This window comes from Somniosus microcephalus, chromosome 1, assembly GCF_052327205.1.
Source record: "Somniosus microcephalus isolate GS21.2 chromosome 1, FLI_Smic_1.0, whole genome shotgun sequence".
NCBI classification, from domain to species: Eukaryota; Metazoa; Chordata; class Chondrichthyes; order Squaliformes; family Somniosidae; genus Somniosus; species Somniosus microcephalus.
This window is the reverse complement of record NC_140987.1, coordinates 115,111,508-115,117,507: the sequence shown is the minus strand read 5'-3', so window position 1 is coordinate 115,117,507 and position 6,000 is coordinate 115,111,508. Positions and strand designations below refer to the sequence as shown.

General features: G+C 40.6%; 1 protein-coding gene across 6 annotated transcripts in view; it reads left to right on the top strand.

Moving 5' to 3' along the window:
• Positions 1–226: 226 nt before the first annotated feature.
• Positions 227–6,000, top strand: part of spina (spindlin a) — a 163,651-nt gene continuing 157,877 nt past the window's right edge. For 5 of the 6 annotated variants that reach the window (XM_085984802.1, XM_085984799.1, XM_085984765.1 and 2 more), the window contains exon 1: positions 247–595. The gene's annotated coding sequence lies outside the window, so the exon portion shown is untranslated. Of the gene's footprint in view, positions 596–6,000 lie in introns of all 6 variants that reach the window. The other variant, XM_085984772.1, reaches the window with a different exon arrangement.

Genomic DNA, 6,000 nt, shown 5'->3' with positions numbered 1-6,000 from the left:
TCATCTGAGCACTGTATGATTTGCTATTATTAGTTTGCTTTCCTCTTTTTGGGAGAGTCTCTGCAGACTCAGCTACACCCTTGGTTCAGGTAAATTTGATTGCAGCTCCTTCTAGCATTCCACTTCATTTGCTGCCAATTAACCACTTACCCCGGCACCAATTACACTCTAGTACTGACTAGTCTGATTCTTTTTTAACATGCCCCTTTGAGACAAGTGGCTCCTTTTTTTTAGTAACGAGCGATTTTCATACCTCTGAGTCAAGTGGCAGGAGCCACATCGTGCAGCCAAGATTTGATGGGGAAGAGTGAGTTTACTTGAGCAACTTCTGCAACTCTGAAAGCATCTATTTTTATTCTAAAGCTGAGATGACTCCAGTTTCCCTTATTTATTGTGATTAGATGCTTCAAAATTATAGGACAGACAAAGCCTGAAGGATCTGCTCCTCAAAATACTTCACCCATCGAGAATGCATTACCTTTAACATCCTACAATGGAAAGTAGAAATCGTCTAACCCTTCTTCATTTTAGTATTATTTCCTCTATACCAATGAGCTTTTGAAGACAATTATTGGCATTTAATACAAGAAACTTGGTAAGTGATGATTTTATTGTAGAAAATGCCTATTTACCATTGTTTCTCAAAGTGTCTCATGCAACCAAAACAATATTACTCTTTTCAAACTTGGTAGTTGATTAGATTATGGGCCTTGGCCCCTCACCTAGATTTCTGAATTCACAAAAAAATCAGGAAAAGAAGCAGCAAAAGACAATGTGAATAAGAGCTGAATTAAATTCAGAACATCGTTATCCAAATTAATTACAAATTATTTGATTTTGAAAAATTGGTAGGTCCAATTTCAAAGTAGGGCTATAGTCATGCATGAAGCAACAAAATGCCCCAACATGCGCTTGCATTGGCATAACATTCATATAACAGAATAGCCAGTCGTGTCCATATGTAGCTAGCACCATAGCAATGAAGACAGGTGATTAGATGCTTCAAAATTATGGAAAGACAAAGCCTGAAGGATCTGTTCCTCAAATACTTCACCCATTGAGCATGCATTACCTTTAACATCCTACAATGGAAAGTAGAGATTTTCTAACTCTTGTGTCTGCTTTCAAATTTTGAGATTAAAAAAAATATATATACCTTTTTTTACTGAAGGTAAAATGGTGGGTGCCAGTTGCTGAACATTAGGTTTCAGTTTCCTAAATGTGTAGTGAGGGGTGTCTGATGTCTGAGATATCTACGCTCCTCTAATTCTGCCCTCTTGAGGATCCCTGATTATAATCGCTCAACCTTTGGTGGCCGTGCCTTCTGTTGCCTCGGCCCTAAGCTCTGGAATTCCCTACCTAAACCTCTCCACCTCGCTACCTCTCTTTCCTCCTTTAAGATGCTCCTTAAAACCTACCTCTTTGACCAAGCTTTTGGTCACCTGCCCTAGTTTATCCTTATGTGGATTGGTGTCAAATTTTTTGTCTTCTAATACTCCTGTGCAGCGCCTTGGGACGTTTTACTACGTTAAAGGCACTGTATAAATACAAGTTGTTGTTGACTGTGTAATGAGGGCTGTCTGATGTCTGACTGTAATGAGGGCTGTCTGATGTCTGACTGTGTAATGAGGGCTGTCTGATGTCTGACTGTGTAATGAGGGCTGTCTGATGTCTGACTGTGTAATGAGGGCTGTCTGATGTCTGACTGTGTAATGAGGGCTGTCTGATTTCTGACTATAGTGAGGGCTGTCTGACTGTATAGTGAGGGCTGTCTGATTTCTGACTGTATAGTGAGGACTGTCTGATGCCTCAATATTTGGTGAGGGACATCTGACTTCTGAAGGTGTAGTGAGGATTGAATAATTCCTCAGTATGTAGAGAGTAGTGTCTAAGTTCTGTTTCTGGGTTTGATGCTCAGTTAATGAACTCAGGTTCATTGTCACTGACAAGTGGATCTCACATCTTCTATGAATTGGAGTATGCTGTCATCTGCCCAATACCTCGGTAAACAATAGCAAGACCCAGTGGTTGATCAGACAACCCTTGTCATTGTATTCTTCCTCACTGGAATGTACCAAGTGCCACTATATAGAATCATAGAAATTTATGGCACAGAAGGAGACCATTCGACCCATTGTGTCGGTGTCGGCCGAAAAAGAGCTATACAGCATAATCCAACTTTCCAGCTCTTCATCCGTAGCCTTGTAGGTTACAACACTTTTACATAGGATTACATAGGATATACGGCACAGAAACAGGCCATTCGGCCCAACCAGTCCATGCCGGTGGTTATGCTCCACTCGAGCCTCCTCCCGTCTTTCCTCATCTAACTCTATCAGCATAACCCTCTTCCCTTCTCCCTCATGTTTGTTCAGTCTCCCTTTAAGTGCATCTATACTATTCGCTTCAACCACTCCCCGTGGTAGCGAGTTCCACATTCTCACCACTCTTTGGGTGAAGAAGTTTCTTCTGAATTCCCTATTGGATCTCTTGGTGACTATCTTATATTGATGGCCTCTAGTTATGCTCTTCCCCACAAGTGGAAACATTCTCTCTCTATTCACTCTGTCAAAACCTTTCATAATTTTATAGACCTCTATTAGGTCACCCTTCAGCCTTTTTTTCAAGAGAAAAGAGACCCAGCCTGTTCATCCTTTCCTGATATGTATACCCTCGCATTTCTGGTATCATCCTTGTAAATATTCTCTGCATCCTCTCCAGTGCCTTTTATATCCTTTTTATAACATGGTGACCAGAACTATACGCAGTACTCTAAATGTGGTCTAACCAAGGTTCGGTACAGGTTTAGCATAATTTCCCTACTTTTCAATTCAGTCCCTCTAGAAATAAACCCTAGTGTTTGGTTTGCATTTTTAATGACCTTGCTAACCTATGGCGCAACTTTGTGATTTGTGTATTTGTACTCCGAGGTCCCTTTGTTCCTCTACCCCACCTAGACTCGCGCCCTCCAAGTGATAAGTGACCTCCCTATTCTTCCTACCAAAATGTAATACCTCATCTGTGTTGAACTTCATTTGCCAATTATTTGCCCATTCTGCAAGTTTATTAATGTCCTCCTGTAACTTGTTGCAGTCTTCTCAGTATTGACTATCCCCCCAATTTGGTATCGTCCACAAATTTAGAAATTGTGTTTTTGATTCCAAAGTCTAAATCGTTAATGTAAATTGTCAACAGCAGTGTCCCAGCACTGATCCTTGTGGAACACCACTACCCGCCATCTGCCACTGTGAATAGCTACCCTTTACCCTCACTCTACATCTACTGTATTACCATTGTCTACTCTCTCTGTTACCTCTTCAAAAAATTCAATAAGGTTGGCCAAGCAAGATTTTCCCTTTTTGAAATCCATGCTGACTATTCATTATAATATTTTTCATTTCTAAATATTCTTCTATTTTCTCCATTAGTAGAGATTCCATTATTTTTCCTACCAACGATGTTAAGCTCACTGGTCTATAATTCCCTGGACATGTTCTATCCCCCTTAAATATAGTTATTATGTTAGCTATCCGCCAGTCCTCTGGCACTACACCTTTTTCTAACAAATTATTAAATATGCGTAGTAATGCCTCTGCCATCTCTTCCCTAGATTCTTTTAAAATGCATGGATGTAATCCATCTGGACCAGGATTTTTATCCTCTTTGAGTTTGATTAGTTTATTTAATATATCCCCTTTTTTATTTTAAATGCACTTATCTCAATACTCATCTCATCATCCAATGCCATATCCACCTGTTCTATCTTCCTGGTAAATACTGAAGCGAAATAATGATTTAATATTTCTGCCATCTCCCTATTGTTACCTGTGGTATTGCCCTGTCCATCCCTTAATGGCCATATTCCCATTCCGACCTTCCTTTTTTTTATTGATGTGCCTGTAAAATATTTTACTATTTTGTTTTATATTTCTTGATAATTTAATTCCATAGTTCCTCTTTGCCTTCCTAATTTTTTTTGAGTTCTCCCCTAATTCCTTTGTATTCTCTCTTATCATGAACTCCTCTGCTGTCTATGTACTTAATGTATGCCTCTTTCCTTACCTCAGTTGTTTCCTTATGTCTTTAAGTGCATATCCAAGTACTTTTTAAATGTGATGAGGGTTTCTGTTTCTACCACCCTTTCAGGCAATGAATTCCAGACCCCACCACCCTCTGGGTGAAAAAAATTCTCCTCAACTCCCCTCTAATCCTTCTACCAATTACTTTAAATCTGTGTCCCCTGGTTATTGACCTCTCTGCTAGGGGAAATAGGTCCTTCCTATCCACTCTATCTAGGCCCCTCATAATTTTATACACCACAATTAAGTCCCTCTTCAGCATCCTCTGTTCCAAAGAAAACAACCCCAGCCTAGCCAATCTTTTCTGCTAGCTAAAATTCTCCAGTCCTGGCAAAATCCTCGTACATCTCCTCTGTACCCTCTCTAGTGCAATTACATCTTTCCTGTAATGTAGTGACCAGAACTGTACACAGTACTCTAGCTGTGGCCTAACTAGTGTTTTATACAGTTCAAGCATAGCCTCCCTGCTCTTATATTCTATGCCTTGGTTAATAAAGGAAAGTATCCAGTATGCCTTCTTAACCATCTTATCTACCTGTCCTGCTACCTTCAGGGATCTGTGGACATACTGTGATCCCTCTGTTCCTCTACGCTTCTCAGTATCCTACCATGTTAGCCTTCCCCAAATGCATTACCTCACACATCTCCAGATTGAATTCCATTTTTCTGCCCACCTGGCCAGTCCATTGATATCTTCCTGCTGTCTACAGCTTTCTTCCTCACTATCAACCACACAGCCAATATTTGTATCATCTGCAAACTTCTTAATCATGCCCCCTACATTAAAGTCTAAATCATTGATGTATACCACAAAAAGCAAGGGACCTAGTACTGAGCCCTGAGGAACCCCACTGGAAACAGCCTTTCAATCACAAAAGCACCCGTCGACCATTACCCTTTGCTTCCTGCCACTGAGCCAATTTTGGATCCAACTTGCCACTTTGCCTTGGATCCCGTGGGCTTTTACTTTTCTGATCAGTCTGCCGATTGGGACCTTGTCAAATGCCTTGCTAAAGTCCATGTAGACGACATCAAATGTGCTACCCTCATCAACCCTCCTTGTTACCTCCTCAAAAAATTCTATCAAGTTAGTCAGACACGACTGTCCCTTAACAAATCCATGCCGACTGTCCCTGATTAATCCGTGCCTTTCTAAATGACGATTAATACTATCCCTCGGAATTGTTTCCAATAATTTGCCCACCACCGAGGTTAGGCTGACTAGCCTGTAATTACTCGGTCTATCCCTTTCTCCCTTTTTAAACAACAGTACAATGTTAGCAGTCTTCCGGCACCACACTTGTAGCCAGAGAGGATTGGAAAATGATGGTCTGAGCCTCCGTTATTTCCTCCCTTGCTTCTCTTAACAGCCTAGGATACATTTCATCTGGACCTGGTGATTTATCTATTTTCAAAGATGCTAAACCCCTTAATACTTCCTCTTTCACTATGTCTATCTCATCTAATATTTCACAGTCCTCCTCCTTAACTACAATGTCTGCATCACCCCTCTCTTTTGTGAAGTCAGACGCAAAGAATTCATTAAGAACCATACCCACGTCTTCTGCCTCCACACACGTTACCTTTTTGGTCTCTAATAGGCCCTACTGTTTCTTTAGTTATCCTCTTGCTTTATGTATTTATAAAACATCTTTGGGTTTTCCTTGATTTTACTTGCCAATATTTTTTCATACCATCTCTTTGCTTTCCTAATTTTTTTAATTTCACCCCTGCACTTTCTAAACTCCTCCTAGGCTTTCTGCAGTATTTAGCTCTTGATATCTAACATAAGCTTCCCATTTTTTGCCTTATCCTACCCTGTAGTATGCCCCTTGACATCCAGGGTATTCCAGGTATGATTTCTCTTGTCTTCAGTCAGCTAATTGAGTCCACACTCTGACTGACTGGGGCTCAGGCTATA